The following is a 19,861-nucleotide window of genomic DNA, read 5'->3' on the forward strand; positions in this document are numbered from 1 at the left end:
GCCTGTGTGTCCGGAGCCTGTGCTCCGCAGCGGGAGAGGCCACAACAGTGAGAAGCCCGTGTACCGCAAAAAAAAAAAAAAAAAATTTTCATATAAAAATATTAGCTAAGAATATGTTTAGTGATCAGGGAAAATCTATAGACTGCTTAGACTTTTCAGAATCTTTAATAAATTATTTGCTTTTGTGTTTTACATCCTTTTACCTTTTTTTTTTTTTCCCCTCCAAAGTAACATTTCCAAGTGAACGTACAAAGTATCCTTCTTTTCCAGGAAACCAAGAGTATTATTATGTACAAACTACTGGGTGTAAGATAGGCTACAGGATGTATTGTACAACATGAGGAATAGAGCCAATATTTTGTAATAACTGCAAATGGAGTATAACCTTTAAAAATTGTATTTAAAAAAAAGGCTTGGTAGTTTATTTAATGAGGATTATTACATGTCCCTGACCAAAGGCTGCTTAATATATAAATGAAATGGTTCCTATAGCACCTTACTTCAGATTACTTTACTATTCAAAGGTATCCAGAAGGGGATAAAAGAACAAATAACAGTCTAAATCTTTATATGACATTTTCTGACTGAAGCTCACTGTTTCCTTGCTGGCTTTGTTTGTATCTGATGAGATAAAGTAAAATATTGCAATCAGCTTATACTCCTACTGGATATACATATAATGACCTTATAGACCGCTGTCTGCCTGCATTCCTCTTTTTAGAATCCTGGAAGCCTGCTGATACTGAAGGCAAGAAGCAGTATGACAGGGAGTTTTTGCTGGATTTCCAGTTCATGCCAGCATGTATTCAGAAACCAGAGGGCCTGCCTCCCATCAGTGATGTGGTTCTTGACAAGGTAAGCTGAGCACTCAGAGAAAGCTATGTCTTTTTGGTGGGAACTGTTTTTAACTATCAGTGCAAATATATGAAGTGTGAGCAATTCTTAGAAATTGTTAGACCAGATGGCATTTGAATTAAGTGTTTAATTAAGCATTGTTGGGTTTTGGGTTTGTTATAGATTACAGTAATTGTGGGGTTTGGCTCATATTTGAGGGGTAAAGTTTTAAAATTTATTGTCAGCTTATTATGGCTGTTTCCTGGTGATGTGTGGTAGAAACTGTGTTTGTTGGGCTAATATACCTATCTTTCCCCACTGTTCTAAAACCTCTATAGGGAATTAGAATGGTATTGAGGTTAGGTCAGAAACCTAGGAAAGTATTTGGCAGATCAAACTTAAGTGGGAGTTAACATAATTCAAATAGTGTATAACTCAAAACTTCCCTAAGAGATACTTAATAGGAGGATTAGTCTTTAACCTGTGCAAATAAATAGGCACCCTTTCTCTTTACATCTGTTCTTAATGGTGCGTACAGAAAATTAGTCCAGTCAGTGTTTATTTCGTCTGTTTACTAAATTAAAAGATGGGGCTTCCCTGGTGGCGCAGTGCTTGAGAGTCCGCCTGCCGATGCAGGGGACGCGGGTTCCTGCCCCGTGCCACGGAGTGCTGGGCCCATGAGCCATGGCCTCTGAGCCTGCGCGTCTGGAGCCTGTGCTCCGCAACGGGAGAGGCCACAACAGTGAGAGGCCCGCGTACCGCAAAAAAAAAAAAAAATTACTTTGGAAATTCCAAGGCTTTTAGGAGCTCTGTGCCAGGTTCCACGGTGACACAGTGAGACGTTGGTTGTCTGCAATCCAGAAGAGGGTCTTCACCGGAACCCGACTACTGTGCTGGCAGGATGACCTTGGACTTGCAGCCTTCAGAACTAGAACAGCTGACTGTGACCCATTCCTGAATATATTGAAAGGAAGCAAGAAAAGGAAGGCTGAGGCTCGAGGAGCAGAAGACGAGCTAGCCCAGCGGGGATGTTCACAGGCTTGGTGTTATTACACAATATTAAGCAGAGTTCCCTGTGCTATACACCGAGTGGATGAAAGGCTCTTGCTGCTCCAGCCAGGAGTCAGGACTCTGCCTCTGAGGTGGGAGAGCCAACTTCAGAACACTCGTCAAGAAGAGACCTCCCAGCCCCACATAATATCAAACGGCGAAAATCTCCCAGAGATCTCCATCTCAACACCAGCACCCAGCTTCGCTCAACGACCAGCAAGCTACAGTGCTGGACAACCTATGCCAACCATATAGCAAAACAGGAACACAACCCCACCCACTAGCAGAGAGGCTGCCTAAAATCATAATAAGTCCACAGACACCCCAAAACACACCACCAGACGTGGACCTGCCCACTAGAGAGACAAGATCTAGCCTCATACACCACAACACAGCCACTAGTCCCCTCCACCAGGAAGCCTACACAACCCACTGAACCAACCTTAGCCACTGGAGACAGACATCAAAAACAACGGGAGCTACGAACTTGCAGCCTGCAAAAAGGTGAACCCAATCACAGTAAGATAAGCAAAATGAGAAGACAGAAAAACACACAGCAGATGAAGGAGCAAGATAAAAACCCACCAGACCTAACAAATGAAGAGGAAATAGGCAGTCTACCTGAAAAAGAGTTCAGAATAATGATAGTAAAGATGATCCAAAATCTTGGAAATAGAATGGACAAAATGCAAGAAGCAGTTAACAAGGACCTAGAAGAAATAAAGATGAAACAGACAATGATGAACAACACAATAAATGAAATGAAAAATACTCTAGATGGGATCAATAGCAGAATAAATGAGGCAGAAGAACGGATAAGTGACCTGGAAGATAAAATAGTGGAAATAACTACTGCAGAGCAGAATAAAGAAAAAAGAATGAAAAGAACTGAGGACAGTCTCAGAGACCTCTGGGACAACATTAAACGCACCAACATTCGAATTATAGGGGTTCCAGAAGAAGAAGAGAAAAAGAAAGGGACTGAGAAAATATTTGAAGAGATTATAGTTGAAAACTTCCCTAATATGGGAAAGGAAATCGTTAATCAAGTCCAGGAAGCACAGAGAGTCCCATACAGGATAAATTCAAGGAGAAATACGCCAAGACACATATTAATCAAACTGTCAAAAACTAAATACAAAGAAAGCATATTAAAAGCAGCAAGGGAAAAACAACAAATAACACACAAGGGAATCCCCATAAGGTTAACAGCTGATCTCTCAGCAGAAACTCTACAAGCCAGAAGGGAGTGGCAGGACATACTGAAAGTGATGAAGGAGAAAAACCTGCAACCAAGATTACTCTACCCAGCAAGGATCTCATTCAGATTTGATGGAGAAATTAAAACCTTTACAGACAAGCAAAAGCTGAGAGAGTTCAGCACCACCAAACCAGCTTTACAACAAATGCTAAAGGAACTGCTCTAGACAAAAACACAAGAGAAGGAAAAGTCCTATAATAACGAACCCAAAACAATTTAGAAAATGGGAATAGGAACATACATATCGATAATTACCTTAAATGTAAATGGACTAAATGCTCCCACCAAAAGACACAGATTGGCTGAATGGATACAAAAACAAGACCCATATATATGCTGTCTACAAGAGACCCACTTCAGACCTAGAGACACATACAGACTGAAAGTAAGGGGATGGAAAAAGATATTCCATGCAAATGGAAACCAAAAGAAAGCTGGAGTAGCAATTCTCATATCAGACAAAATAGACTTTAAAATAAGGACTATCAGAAGAGACAAAGAAGGACACTACATAATGATTAAGGGATCGATCCAAGAAGAAGATATAACAATTGTAAATACTTATGCCCCCAACATAGGAGCACCTCAATACATAAGGCAAATACTAACAACCATTATAGGACACTCCATCCAAAAACAACAGAATACACATTTTTCTCAAGTGCTCATGGAACATTCTCCAGGATAGATCATATCTTGGGTCACAAATCAAGCCTTGGTAAATTTAAGAAAATTGAAATTATATCAAGTATCTTTTCCGACCACAACGCCATGAGATTAGATATCAATTATAGGAAAAGAGCAGTAAAAAATACAAACACATGGAGGCTAAACAATACACTACTTAGTAACGAAGTGATCACTGAAGAAATCAAAGAGGAAATTAAAAAATACCTAGAAACAAATGACAATGGAGATACAACGACCCAAAACCTATGGGATGCAGCAAAAGCAGTTCTAAGAGGGAAGTTTATAGCAATACAAGCCCACCTTAAGAAGCAGGAAACATCTCGAATAAACAACCTAACCTTGCACCTCAAGCAATTAGAGAAAGAAGAACAAAAAAACCCCAGAGTTAGCAGAAGGAAAGAAATCATAAAAATCAGATCAGAAATAAATGAAAAAGAAATGAAGGAAACAATAGCAAAGATCAATAAAACTAAAAGCTGGTTCTTTGAGAAGATTAACAAAATTGATAAACCATTAGCCAGACTCATCAAGAAAATAAGGGAGAAGACTCAAATCAATAGAATCAGAAATGAAAAAGGAGAAGTAACAACTGACACTGCAGAAATACAAAAAATCATGAGGGATTACTACAAGCAACTCTATGCCAATAAAATGGACAATCTGGAAGAAATGGACAAATTCTTAGAAATGCACAAACTGCCAAGACTGAATCAGGAAGAAATAGAAAATATGAACAGACCAATCACAAACACTGAAATTGAAACTGTGATTAAAAATCTTCCAACAAACAAAAGCCCAGGACCAGATGGCTTCACAGGCGAATTCTATCAAACATTTAGAGAAGAGCTAACACCTATTCTTCTCAAACTCTTCCAAAATATAGCAGAGGGAGGAACACTCCCAAACTCATTCTACGAGGCCACCATCACCTTGATACCAAAACCAGACAAGGATGTCACAAAGAAAGAAAACTACAGGCCAATATCACTGATGAACATAGATGCAAAAATCCTCAACAAAATACTAGCAAACAGAATCCAACAGCACATTAAAAGGATCATACACCATGATCAAGTGGGGTTTATTCCAGGAATGCAAGGATTCTTCAATATACGCAAATCTATCAATGTGATTAACCATATTAACAAATTGAAGGAGAAAAACCATATGATCATCTCAATAGATGCAGAGAAAGCTTTTGACAAAATTCAACACCCATTTATGATAAAAACCCTGCAGAAAGTAGGTGTAGAGGGAACTTTCCTCAATATAATAAAGGCCGTATATGACAAGCCCACAGCCAACATCATCCTCAATGGCGAAAAACTGAAAGCATTTCCACTAAGGTCAGGAACAAGACAAGGTTGCCCACTCTCACCACTCTTATTCAACATAGTTTTGGAAGTTTTAGCCACAGCAATCAGAGAAGAAAAGGAAATAAAAGGAATCCAAATCGGAAAAGAAGAAGTAAAGCTGTCACTGTTTGCAGATGACATGATACTATACATAGAGAATCCTAAAGATGCTACCAGAAAACTACTAGAGCTAATCAATGAATTTGGTAAAGTAGCAGGATACAAAATTAATGCACAGAAATCTCTGGCATTCCTATATACTAATGATGAAAAATCTGAAAGTGAAATCAAGAAAACACTCCCATTTACCATTGCAACAAAAAGAATAAAATATCTAGGAATAAACCTACCTAAGGAGACAAAAGACCTGTATGCAGAAAATTATAAGACACTGATGAAAGAAATTAAAGATGATACAAACAGATGGAGAGATATACCATGTTCTTGGATTGGAAGAATCAACATTGTGAAAATGACTCTACTTCCCAAAGCAATCTATAGATTCAATGCAATCCCTATCAAACTACCACTGGCATTTTTCACAGAACTAGAACAAAAAATTTCACAATTTGTATGGAAACACAAAAGACCCCGAATAGCCAAAGCAATCTTGAGAACAAAAAATGGAGCTGGAGGAATCAGGCTGCCTGACTTCAGACTATACTACAAAGCTACAGTAATCAAGACAGTATGGTACTGGCACAAAAACAGAAAGATAGATCAATGGAATAGGATAGAAAGCCCAGAGATAAACCCATGCACATATGGTCACCTTATCTTTGATAAAGGTGGCAGGAATATACAGTGGAGAAAGGACAGCCTCTTCAATAAGTGGTGCTGGGAAAATTGGATAGGTACATGTAAAAGTATGAGATTAGATCACTCCCTAACACCATACACAAAAATAAGCTCAAAATGGATTAAAGACCTAAATGTAAGGCCAGAAACTATCAAACTCTTAGAGGAAAACATAGGCAGAACACTCTATGACATAAATCACAGCAAGATCCTTCTTGACCCATCTCCTAGAGTAATGGAGATAAAAACAAAAATAAACAAATGGGACCTAATGAAACTTCAAAGCTTTTGCACAGCAAAGGAAACCATAAACAAGACCAAAAGACAGCCCTCAGAATGGGAGAAAATATTTGCAAATGAATCAACTGACAAAGGATTAATCTCTAAAATTTACAGGCAGCTCATGCAGCTCAATAACAAAAAAATAAACAACCCAATCCAAAAATGGGCAGAAGACCTAAATAGACATTTCTCCAAAGAAGATATACAGACTGCCAACAAACACATGAAAGAATGCTCAACATCATTAATCATTAGAGAAATGCAAATCAAAACTACAATGAGATATCATCTCACACCAGTCAGAATGGCCATCATCAAAAAATCTAGAAACAATAAATGCTGGAGAGGGTGTGGAGAAAAGGGAACACTCTTGCACTGCTGGTGGGAATGTGAATTGGTTCAGCCACTATGGAGAACAGTATGGAGGTTCCTTAAAAAACTACAAATAGAACTACCATATGACCCAGCAATCCCACTACTAGGTATATACCCTGAGGAAACCAGAATTCAGAAAGAGTCATGTACCAAAATGTTCATTGCAGCTCTATTTACAATAGCCCGGAGATGGAAACAACCTAAGTGCCCGCCGTCGGATGAATGGATAAAGAAGATGTGGCACATATATACAATGGAATATTACTCAGCCATAAAAAGAAACGAAATTGAGCTATTTGTAATGAGGTGGATAGATCTAGAGTCTGTCATACAGAGTGAAGTAAGTCAGAAAGAGAAGGACAAATACCGTATGCTAACACATATATATGGAATTTAAGAAAAAAAAAATGTTATGAAGAACCTAGGGGTAAAACAGGAATAAAGACAGAGACCTACTGGAGAACAGACTTGAGGATATGGGGAGGGGGAAGGGTGAGGTGTGTTAGGGCGAGAGAGAGACATGGACATATATATACTAACAAACGTAAGGTAGATAGCCAGTGGGAAGCAGCCGCATGGCACAGGGAAACCGGCTCGGTTCTTTGTGGCTGTCTGGAGGGGTGGGATAGGGAGGGTGGGAAAGAGGGAGACAAAGAGGGAAGAGATATGGGAACATATATATATGTATAACTGACTCACTCTGTTATAAAGCAGAAACTAACACACCATTGTAAAGCAATTATACCCCAATAAAGATGTTAAGAAAAAAAAAGGTGTAAAGTATATCTGCCCAAATAATTTCATGTAAATCAATGATGAACCAGTTCTGGTGACTAAGCTCTCATTTTATAGAGGAACTGTTAATCCCTAATTAAAGTGTAACTTTAATTACAGAATGAGATCCAGTTCTTATGGGGATTTCCAGCAGCTGCCTTTCCAGACTTTATTTATATTATTTCATTCTGTTATAGCAACAGATCTTTATATTCCTCTTGCTGAGTCCTCTCTGTTAGGTACTAACATGAGGACAGTTGAATGATTGGTGGTACTAATGTGAAACTAATTCAGTACCTCAGAGGGCAAGTTTTGTTATACACACTGAATTAGATTATCATCTTAGAAGATATTCCTTCCTGTCTTCCTGCTTTATCTGTTTCTGACTTTGGCCAATCATGAGTTGATTTCTCACTGAGCTACTTAGCTTTGCTGAGTCTATAGTCACATTATACGCCTATACAAAGCCAGATAATCTCCGATTAACATGGCAGACAAAGTGAGATTTTAACTGAGTCATCATAGGGAGTTCCCTGGCTGTCCAGTGGTTAGGACTCGGCACTTTCACTGCCAGGGCCCAGGTTCAATCCCTGGTCAGGGAACTAAGATCCCGCAAGGGGCACGGCGCAACCAAAAAAAAAAAAAAAAAGAAAAGAAAAGAAAAGTAAATGAGTCATCATACGTGAAACTTATCTCCTTTTGAGATTTGTTGTCCACTCAGAATGCATCCTTTACTAACCATAAGTCAACAGCATCAAAACCAAAAGGAGCAATATCAGGTTTCTTAGAGGCAAGTGCTTTGATGATCCTGGAAAAAGATTGTAAAATTTGGCCCTAGTTCATAAGTTCTCAAAATAGCTTGTCTTGTGCAATTCTACTGGTCCTAAGTGTCTAGTGAACCAATCCACTGATTGTCTAGCCTCCCCTTGGGAATTGTAGGCCTAATCATTCCCAGGGAACCAAAAAACCATCGTTGACTAAGGGCTCTGTGGCTAGCCCAGGAGAATCTATCAGGATTCAGATCAGACTCCCACTGGCTCAAAAAGCCAGTGCTTGTCTTTTCAGCTGACATAACTTTTCAGTCTAAGTTTTTATCTTCGTGGCACTGAATGCTCTGGAACTTGTGTTAAGCTTTCCTTTGTTTCTTTGTGCAGATCAACCAACCCAAATTGCCAATGCGCACTCTGGATCCTCGGATTTTACCTCGAGGACCAGACTTTACTCCAGCCTTTGCAGATTTTGGAAGGCAAGCCCCTGGTGGAAGAGGTGTACCTGTAAGTGCAAGTTCCCTACAACCCAGTTAGTTAGAAACTGTCATAGACTTCATGTCATCTTGTCTAACGGCAAGAGAGCAAGCAGCTTTTATTCCTTGATAATTCTAACCAAGAAGAAGAAGTAGGAAAGGCGAAGACTATCCTTTCCATACTAATATTAAAACAAAGAATACACTTGAGTCATTTTTACTTGAAAGAAGCTGGTCCGCATTAATTTGGTCTCGATTTTTTTTTCATATTTTTGCAGTTGAAAAGACCTGCAAATGGGTTAAAAATAGAGCCAACCCTGAATAGGATTCCTGTTCTGTCTTGAGGTGTCCTGATATGTATACTAGAGATCTCTGATGACATTCAGCTAATGGTCCTCTCTTTGTCTTTGTTTCTACAGATTTGCAAAGTGCAGAGCAGGCATGGATTGCCAATTCTGGAACAGAGCAAAGCCCCAACTTGCACTCCACTGGAGATGTCTCACCCACCCCTGAGGAGCCTGCCTCTAGGGGTGTGCTGAATCTTTAAAAACAAACAAACAAAAAAACAGTAGTCTGTGGTGTTATATTTTCTGTTTTGCTCTTCTCATTTGCTGTAGGTTGTGAAGTCAAAATATGAAAAAATGATACGTGCAAAAGAGTGCAGCTGGTAAACTGCACATTGCCTTTACACCCCCAGTGGCAGGCTCTTCAGCGGTGGAAGTGGCATCACCGATGGAGTTATGCTGGGGCACTGCACTGTGCAGAATTTGGCAGGCTCTGCCTACTCCATGCTTTGTAGACTTACAGAAAGCATGGGGTAAAGTTGCCAGTGATGTGAATATACCTCTTTTTCCCGAGTTGGAATGGCATAGAGAACACTTAATCTGAAGTTCTGAAGGAGCTTTGGGGTTTGATGTGCATTTGCGGATCACCCTGTTTATACGACTTTCTTTTATGTTTGTAAAAATATTTTTATATAAGGTGACATTTTTTATTTCCCCATCACCTTTTTATTCCTGGAATGGCAACTTTTGAAACCTGCTTTGAAATAAGACTACATTGTCTGAAAACAAATGACACTTGGTAGACCTTTGAATTATTTGAATTATTTGCCTGCAGCCAAACACTGATTGAAAATACTTGAAGATCTCCACCGTGTTGGAGGCTTTATACAGCAAAACCTGCAGAAAATCTTAATTTGAAGCATACTTTTTATTGAGCATAAAAGACCTCTGTGTGTATAATATTCTGTTCTCACACAGGTTTGAAGTTTAATGTTTATCTAATTTCTCTAAATACCAAATTAAAATTTTTTCTACATTTTTGAATTTCCACACCAGAGAGTCTTAGAAAGCAGCTTTCTAGAAACCATTTTATACCTTGTTTTTCAGCATTATTTCCCTTGTTGGTGGGTTAAAGTTATATTTGTTAACGTTTGTTTCAGTTTTGGTTTCGGTTTATATCTTTGTTTTGCCAAACATTTGAAGTAATGTTGATGCCATTTTGATTATTCCCTGGTTAATATCTGTGGTTATCATGTTGCTCAATTTTGTTCATGTGTTAGTCACAGGAGATATGAATTCCGGCATCTCCTCTTCCCGTGTATACTGTCACTTTTCATTATCAGCTTGCTATTGTCTAATAATCAGGTATAGCGTAAAGGAAATACTATGAATTAAGAATAACTATCTCTCTCTCAAAATACTGAAATTAGAAAAGGAGTCTTAAAAGTAACTATCACAATGTATGTTTGCCCAATAATTTATGTGCCTGCATATATCAGATAAATGGGTTATTTGGTGCAAAGTAATGTGCCAGGAAATGAGCCATTATCAATAATTTGTAGTGTCTCCAAAAAAATGTGCTTTGTTTAATTCACTTTCTTTGCATAGCTTTGTCATGTGCCACAAGCTAATTTTTAAGTGGAATTATTTTGATTAATCAGGGTAATATTAATATGTTAAGTCTTTTTTTTTTTTTGCGGTACGCGGGCCTCTCACTGTTGTGGCTTCTCCCGTCACGGAGCACAGGCTCCGGACGCGCAGGCTCAGCGGCCATGGCTCACGGGCCCAGCCGCTCCGCGGCGCGTGGGATCTTCCCGGACCGGGGCACGAATCTGTGTCCCCTGCATCGGCAGGCGGACTCTCAGTCACTGCGCCACCAGGGAAGCCCCAATATGTTAAGTCTTAATGCAAGTAATTATTCTTCCAACATCTCCCATAGCAAACAAACATTCTACATGTAATTTGTCCAGCTTGCCTTGGTATATTGGTGAAGATAAAGATAGGAATTTTAAAGGATATGTATTATACATATCCTTTATATTATATATAATATAAAGGAACAATCAATAATGCTGCTTGGAAAAAACCAGCAGCCCTACTCTTCTTCATAGTTTCTGGTTACATACAGCTTCCAAATTGGCTTATAAATAATTACCATGCAAAGATGTTAAGATCTACTAGGTATGCTTCTTAGAATAGCTTAATTTTCCAGGACTCCTGGTATAAACTTTCCTGCAACAGACTTGTTATAAAATATTTTTAATGTGTAGCAATTGTTTTAGTGTCATATACAGTTACATACAATTTTTAAACATAAAGTTAGGTCTTTTGATGGGCAGTTAAGTGTATATCTGTTGGAAGCACCCAGGCAGTATCATCCCTCTAGTTTTTTAAAAATCAAATTACTTGGCTCTTGTGGTGTTAATTTTAATAGTAATCTGTTGGCGGACATCACAGAAAGTGCCCCAGAAGAAATATATTGAGAAAGGGGCTGTGGACCTAGACTGGTAACTTGCCACTCATGTTCATTTTAACTAACTTTGAGATTCACTGAGCTGTTATAAAAATCCTAGGTGCAAAGAGGTTTCCTAAGCTCATATCATCCTTCCCTCTCTCTTAAAGGGACACTTGGTTATCTCTCTTTAAAAAATGCTAGAACGAATATTGGTCCTATTTTCTTTGGTTATCCAGGTAAGCAGAAGAGTTTGAGTTTATAGTCTCTGAGTGAAATAGGAGCAATGTATATTAAATTCTACCGCAGAGATGTGTACAGTTTCTTATTTAATACACTGAAGAAAAAGAGTGGGTAGAAAATTTAAAAATTTTTAGCTCACCTGAAAAAAATTGTGGCTCACTAGTTAGCCTCAAATTTTGACACTTCATTTTAGTTTTGACATTTGTGGACCCTGCACACATTATACCTCAAAAGTTCCTCTTCTAGTTGTCAATCAGGATTGTCCTTCAAGCAAAGAAACCAGGCTTTATTTCTTTGTATACATTCCATAACCCTCAGCACAGGATCCTAGATTTTGTTTGTATTTAGTAAATAAGTCATTCATTACATATGGTGCAACTTTTGAAAGATACTGTAAATCTGACCATTTATATTAAGTTTTTCACACACACACAAAGGACACGAAATGTTTAAAGGTAATTATACCAGTCTATATATCACTTTTTTAAAAGTTCCTTTTTTCCTTTGGTATTGATAATACCTGATATCGTACCTAGTTTTTAAGGTCCTTTTGCATGCCTTATTGTATCCTGTGATCCTCATAATAACCTGTAGGTAAGATAAGCACTTAATATGTGAGAAAGTTTAAGTTCAACAAGGTTGAGACTTGCTTACAGTAACTTAGCTCATAAGTAGCAGAATTATATTCAAGAGTCCACAATTCTTTTGTCTTCTAATCTGCCTCTTTTCTCCACTTCACCAGACAGTGAATCATTCTCAGAGGGTAAACATTCTCAGAGTATAAACATAAGAACATTAGAGATTAATTAATCAAGGGTGTTAAGCATTTATAAGAATAGAAATCTGTTGAGGACTCAGTATACTTAGGTAAATATTTGTGAACAGTATCTATCTTAGTTTTATCCAGAGATACAGATAAAGTTAAATTTGTCTTGGAAGGTTGCACATGGATTATAATTTCAATTTTTTAATCCTAGACTAACAGTTTATATTATCTTTTCAAAACTTTTTTTCCTTTGAAACACTGTTGTTATCTATTTAGTAATATTTCTCACATCTCTGTGCTGCTCGTTTGAAATTCACTCATATCACTCATATTACCTGTCTTAGGGCAGGTAAAGAGTTGTAGCATAAATCATATTTACTTTTTAGAAATCTCAAACATTCATTGGTGTTTGCAGTATTTTTTGGAAGTGGACGTTTTCTAACTTTATTCAAACATGATTAAAATTATATCCACAGATTATACTATGGCTCTTACATGATTTTGACATAATTACCTTTTATTACACCCACCAATCTTTATTCTTGACAGATTTTTATGTGCAGGTGCATTAAGTTAAATGTCTTGTAATCTTTGAATTTTATCCAAACATTGAAAAAGATAGTAACCCACATGAATTAACACTAGAATATATCCTGAGTTATAAGAACCAGACAATACATGGTTTACTACCTTTTCTTAACAGAATTCTTTTGCCTGAGCTACCATATCAAGGTTTCAGTACTGTCTGGGTCAGCAGCTGTTCCCTGTTGGTACTTTCCTAGTATGATGATCCTCTTCAGTTCTCTCTCAGTTACGCCATGCGTGGTACCTCTGGGTTTATTTGACCTCAGCTTTTTCAGATTTATGAACCAGTCTTAAGATCATATCATCAGTACCAAGTCTTTAGCTGGCTGTATTTGACAAGATTGCTGTGTATTGTCCAGAAATTCTAAGTTTTGATCCTGATACATCCTTGATACTGCTATTTCTAATTAGGGCAGATGGTAAAGGGTAAGAGAATAATTAATTCTGAGGTAAGTCATGTGTAAAGGCTTTGAAGCTTATCAGAGGCCTCAGACCATGTCTCTTAGAATGTGTCTTTATATATAAAGCATGACCTTTAAATTTCTACTTAAAGGGTAGTGTTGGGACATTAAGTGAGATATGATTCTGGTCTATATGTCTTGTGTGAAGTTTTTTTTTTCTTTCCTCTTGAAACCTAATTGCAATATTTACTCATCGTTTAGAGAAGGACATGTTAGAAAAAGTAAAGGCTGTCAATATGCTATAAATATGGGAGGGGCAGAACTTATCATCAACCCAAATATTTAATTGTGAAAAAGTATTTCCAAGCATTTAGAGTAGCAACTATATGAATATTTTAATACACAGAATACAACTTTTAACTTACCATTGCTCTTACAATAACAATTTTTAATTTGATGACCAGTGTGACGTGCTGGCATATATTGGTTTTAACAGAATGAGTATGGTGGGACTCTAGAAGGAACAAAGAGCTGACAAAGAAAGGAAGACATTTTTTTCAGAGAGTTGGATTTCATTAATAATAGAAGGAAGACTTGTGTTAGTATTTCTGACCCAGCAAACTTTGAGGGATCCATTAAGATCTACAGTCAGGCTGGGTGTCTATGCTATAGATAATTTTCATGGTAAGGGTGTATTTGCATTTCACATGAAGTTTAGAGGCCCAGTTTTTGAAGCAGATTTGTAACTGCGATGATTTCTGCCTGTGAATTTTTGTAATTATTCAAGTGACCAGTCCCAAGTCACATAACTAGTTTAAAAAAAAAAGAAGACGCTTCAGTTAAGGGTAATCTTTTTTGTTAGGAATAACAGCTTTATCAAACACAATTTTCCATCACTTTAGTTATCTCATTTAGGATTTCATGGTCAAAAATTGTAGTGGTGGTGTAAATTACAGTGATGACATTCTAAGACATCCCCCTCCAAAAAAAAGATCACATCTAAATTGAATGCCTAGTACCCATCTTCGCATCCAGAAGTGTTTGGTGTGTTCATCAGTCCTGACTTGAGCAGCACAGCAGAGACAGTAAATTGTAAGTACTCTGTGTCGATATTATAAAAAATATTCTTGTCCTAGTTGTTGAATGTTGGACCACGGAGATCTCAACCTGGACAGCGAAGAGAACCCAGAAAGATCATCACAGTCTCTGTAAAAGAAGACGTGCACCTGAAAAAGGCAGAGAACGCCTGGAAGCCCAGCCAAAAACGAGACAGCCAAGCTGAGGATCCTGAAAACATTAAAACCCAGGTGAGAACAGAAGCACACTCTAACACTGGTTTGGAATTATAATGATATTGTTTTAATTTGTCTTTCTGCCCTGTTATTATATGTAGAGATTTTAGTTTAAGATTTTTTCTGATTTTTTTCATATTACAAGCATTATTCTAAAAGCTATCATAGATGCCAGCCACCTACTGTTTTCTCTTGAAATTGCATTCTGTGTGCTTTTCAAAACAGACACTATATTTAGAGGGCTCATATATCATAGAATTCTGTCATTCAGGTTTAGATCAATATTTGCTTTTCTTAAAAATGTGTTTTTAGATTCTCAGTCATTACCCTGTGCTAGTCTAGTTAGTATATTGCTTTATGTTTCATTTCTAGTAAGTTAGAATTTAGAAACCCATCCTCTTCATAGTCCTTTGTAATAAAATTGAAGTCTTTGCATCTTTCTGTACATATCCTGACCGCAGAACTCCTTAGGGTAAATTGAATGAGTTCCTTTAATCCACACAAAATTATTTTTGTGTGTCAAATTATACAAAGTCTCTATTCATCTTTTGCTGTAAGCACAATGCCAGCTCCTATCCCTGGGTTACCTCTATTATATCCTTTGAATGTTTTTGATACTAATTAAGATACTAATTTGATACTAATTAAGATGCTAATATAATGTGTCTCATAGGGCATCATGAAGATTAAATGAAGCAGTATAAAGTACTTGGCAGGTTCCTGGAGCCCAGTTACATACTTAAGTGTGATAATGTTCCTGGGAAAGAGATGTGCCTTACAAATCCCGATTTTGATTGAGCACACACAGAGCCCCATACATAGTAGATACTCAATAAATACTTGTTAAACAGTATGCTAACCAGCAAAGTTGTTCATACAAAGTCAGGGCCAAGATGAACTGATCCAACACAAAGCCATGTTGTCCAACCTTAATTGGCTGCTTGCCTTTGTTCATCTTTCTAGTAATTGCCCCAGACATTTGTCCCTACCTACATCCTTCTCCAGATTCACTAAAATCAAGTACCTAATCTTTCCTCCATTTCTTCTCAGTGTATCTCAACCTTTTTTTTTTTTAAAGCATCTTCTACATCCCTCCCTCCAGTCCCTCTGAGAATTACTTAATGAATAGGGACCTAAAAGGTGTGCAAAGATAGTTAAAATTCCTGCTAAATCTTTATCATTGAAGATGAAAAGATCTTGTTTTAGTACTTAAGGCACTTGTATTAGTGCCGTATTTCGTTAGATTCTTACAACACCTATGAAGGAAGGAATAGATATTGTCTCTTTTTTCTTCTTCCTAGAAGAAACTGAAGCTTTAAGAGATTGTTACTCACAGTGTTGTAGTTACTGAATAGTCCGTTTGTTTTGACTTGTAATCTGCCTCTTTACTCTGTAACAGAATTCTCCCCATGATTTTTTTTTAAATTTTTTATTGGAGTATAGTTGATTTACAATGCTGTGTTAGTATACAGCAGAATGACTCAGATATACGTGTGTGTGTATGTATATCATACATATATTCTTTTTCATATTCTTTTCCATTATGGTTTATTATAGGATATTGAATATAGTTCCCTGTGCTATACAGTAGGACCTTGTGGTTTATCTATTTTATGTGTAGTAGTGTGTATCTGCTAATTCCAAACTCTAATTTATCCCTCCCCCACCCCCTTTCCCCTTTTGTAACCATAAATTTGTTCTCTATGTCTGTGAGTGTTTCTGTTTTGTAGATAAGTGCATTTGTGTCATATTTTAGATTCTACATCATATAAGTGATATCATATGGTATTTGTCTTTCTCTTTCTGACTTACTTCACTTAGTATGATAATCTCTAGGTCCATCCATGTTGCTGCAAATGGCATTATTTCATTCTTTTTTATGGCTGAGTAGTTAGTATTCCATTATATATATATATATATCTCACATCTTCTTTATCCATTCATCTGTCGTCATATTCTTCATTATGGTTTATTATAGGATATTGAATATAGTTCCCTGTGCTATACAGTAGGACCTTGTGGTTTATCTATTTTATGTGTAGTAGTGTGTATCTGCTAATTCCAAACTCTAATTTATCCCTCCCCCACCCCCTTTCCCCTTTTGTAACCATAAATTTGTTCTCTATGTCTGTGAGTGTTTCTGTTTTGTAGATAAGTGCATTTGTGTCATATTTTAGATTCTACATCATATAAGTGATATCATATGGTATTTGTCTTTCTCTTTCTGACTTACTTCACTTAGTATGATAATCTCTAGGTCCATCCATGTTGCTGCAAATGGCATTATTTCATTCTTTTTTATGGCTGAGTAGTTAGTATTCCATTATATATATATATATATCTCACATCTTCTTTATCCATTCATCTGTCGATGGACATTTAGGTTGTTTCCATATCTTGGCTATTGTAAATAATGCTGCTGTGAACATTGGGGGTGCATGTATCTTTTCCAGTTATAGTTTTGTCTGGATATATGCCCAGGAGTGGAATTGCTGGATCATAAGGCTATTCTATTTTTAGTTTTTTAAGAAACATCCATACCGTTTTCCATAGTGGCTGCACCAGTTTACATTCCCACCAACAGTGTAGGAGGGTTCCCTTTTCTCCACACCCTCTCTAGCATTTGTTATTTGTAGACTTTTTAGTGATGGCTATTCTGACCAAGTTCTCTCCATTATTAATTTCAGAAACAGAAGAATAATTATACTGACTTCACAATGTCATTAATTAACTAAGTTTTCTTTAGTGAATAGATAAAGCAAATACAGTGCAGGATTAGTAGACTTCTTTATCAGGGCCAGTACAACGTCCTTTTTCTTGACACTTTTTCTTCTTAATACAGAATATCTTTGCTTTATTCCCTCCCCTTTTTGTGTTTTTATTCTTCTCCTCTGCACAGGTATACCCCATGTTGGCCTGTTGCTCCTGCTACCTGTTATTCTGTTTCTTCCCTTTTGTCAAAACAACAGTTTTATTGTTGCCTCCACTTCCAGAAAACTCATTCACCCTGACTTTTGTTCCTACCACTGTATTTATAACAACATTGTGAATGACCACCAATGACCTTATTTTTCCTGTATCATAAGATTTAATCTTTTCCTTGAAACATTTCTAGGAAATCATTGCTAATGATGTGTCTAGACTACTTCCACATATATACACTGCTGTTGTGGTTCCACTGCTGGGGTTCCCTGCTTCATCTTACTTCTCTTGATACAGTATTCCCACTGCTGCTGCCTGACTCATCTACCTGAGAGGCTGATTTTTATCTCTTCACTCTAGCCTTTAATCTATCATTTAAGTCCTATCATTTTCTCTCCCAACTAGTGCACACTAGTCCTCTGATCTGTTTTGGTTTTTTAAAATATTTATTTACTTATTATTTATTTGGTTGCGCTGGGTCTTAGTTGTGGCAGTCGGGCTCCTTAGTTGTGGCATGCAAACTCTTAGTTGCAGCATGCATGTGGGATCAAGTTCCCTGACCAGGGATCGAACCTGGGGCCCCTGCATTAGGAGCACAGAGTCTTAACCACTGCACCACCAGGGAAGTCCCTAGTCCTCTGATCTTTCCTTGTTGTTTTCTATTCCTGAAATAGAAGAGCCTCAATAACAATTCCTTCCTAAAATATTTTCCCCTTCCTAAAATGTCTTCTCCCCCTTTTTTTCATTTAGCCAGCTTTTTCTGTCCTTCATAATCTGGCCCTATTCTCATTTCCTTCTAAAGGTATTTCCTGACTAACCCATTGCCTCTGACCTCTCTTGTACCTAAATGACTCACTTCTCTGGCTTCTAATCAATTTCGTGCTTTGCTCTATCATTTCTCTTGTAACTTTCTTGTCTTTGCAGCTAAATTTTAATGGTTTTGATTCCTGTGCCTTATGCGTCATTTGTACTTAATACAGAATTTTGGGAGCATCAAATAGATATTCAGTTATAATGAATAAATGATTTTCAGTCAATTTTTTGTTGTTTTTTGATGCTGGAGATTTCCTTTTTTTAATTGAGGTATAAATTGACACAGAACATTACATTAGTTTCAGGTGTACAACATAGTGATTCAATATTTGTATAAATATTGCAAAATGATCACCACAATTAGTCTAATTAACATGCAGAATTACAAAATTTTTTTTCTTGTGGTAAGAACTTTTCAAATATGCAACATAGTATTATTTTTTTCTTGTTTTTAAAATTTTTATTGGCGTATAGGTGATTTACAATGTTGTGTTAGTTTCAGGTGTACAGCAAAGTGAATCGGTTATATGTATACATATATCCACTCATTTTTAGATTCTTCTTCCATATAGGTCATTACAGAGTATTAAGTAGAGTTCCCTGTGCTGTACAGTAGTTCCTTATTAGTTATCTGTTTTATATGTAATACTGTGTATATGTTAATCCCAATCTCCCAATTTATCCCTCCCTCCCCTTTCCCCCGATAACCATAAATTTGTTTTCTACATCTGTGACTCTGTTTCTGTTTTGTAAATAAGTTCATTTGTACCCTTTTTTAAATTTAGATTCCACATATAAGCCATATCATAGGATATTTGCAGCACAGTATTTTTTTTAAAAAATTAATTAATTAATTTATTTATTTTTGGCTGTGATGGGTCTTCACTGCTGTGTGAGAGCTTTCTCTGGTTGCAGCAAACGGTGGCTGCTCTTCATTGTGGTGCACAGGCTTCTCATTGCGGTGGCTTCTCTTGTTGCAGAACATGGGCTCTAGGCTTCAGGCTTCAGTACTTGTGGCACGTGGGCTCAGTAGTTGTGGCGCACAGGCGTAGTTGCTTCGTGGCATGTGGGATCTTCCCAGACCAGGGATCGACCCCATGTCCCCTGCATTGGCAAGTGGATTCGTAGGCACTTTGTCACCAGGGAAGTCCCACAACAGAGTATCATGAATTGTAGTCACTTGCTGTACGTTACTTCAATAAATGACCTTTTTATTATCCTGTTTTTATAAGCTTAAATTATCTTCTGATATATTTGAAGATCTGAAGGCTGGGTTTTGTTTTTATTTTATTTTGTTTTTATGTAAAGCACAGATTAAAGTTTTAGACCTAAATGATACTGTCTCAGTTGATACAGGCAATTTGGAGAAGTGCAATGACTCCCCCATCTCTAATAAACTTGAAAAATATTTTTTTCTTCTTTTTTTTTTTTTTTTTTTTTT

At 37.2% G+C, this 19,861-nt stretch overlaps 2 non-coding genes across 2 annotated transcripts; one reads left to right on the forward strand and one right to left on the reverse strand.

The window, feature by feature from the left end:
- Positions 1 to 7,949: 7,949 nt before the first annotated feature.
- Positions 7,950 to 8,021, forward strand: TRNAE-UUC (transfer RNA glutamic acid (anticodon UUC)). Its single transcript has one exon. It is a non-coding gene; the product is annotated as a tRNA-Glu (tRNA).
- Positions 8,022 to 18,159: 10,138 nt separating this feature from the next.
- TRNAR-CCU (transfer RNA arginine (anticodon CCU)) lies at positions 18,160 to 18,232 on the reverse strand. The gene has a single exon. It is a non-coding gene; the product is annotated as a tRNA-Arg (tRNA).
- Positions 18,233 to 19,861: the final 1,629 nt, after the last annotated feature.

Source organism: Lipotes vexillifer, unplaced genomic scaffold (assembly GCF_000442215.2).
Source record: "Lipotes vexillifer unplaced genomic scaffold, Lipotes_vexillifer_v1.1 scaffold496, whole genome shotgun sequence".
NCBI classification, from domain to species: domain Eukaryota; kingdom Metazoa; phylum Chordata; class Mammalia; order Artiodactyla; family Lipotidae; genus Lipotes; species Lipotes vexillifer.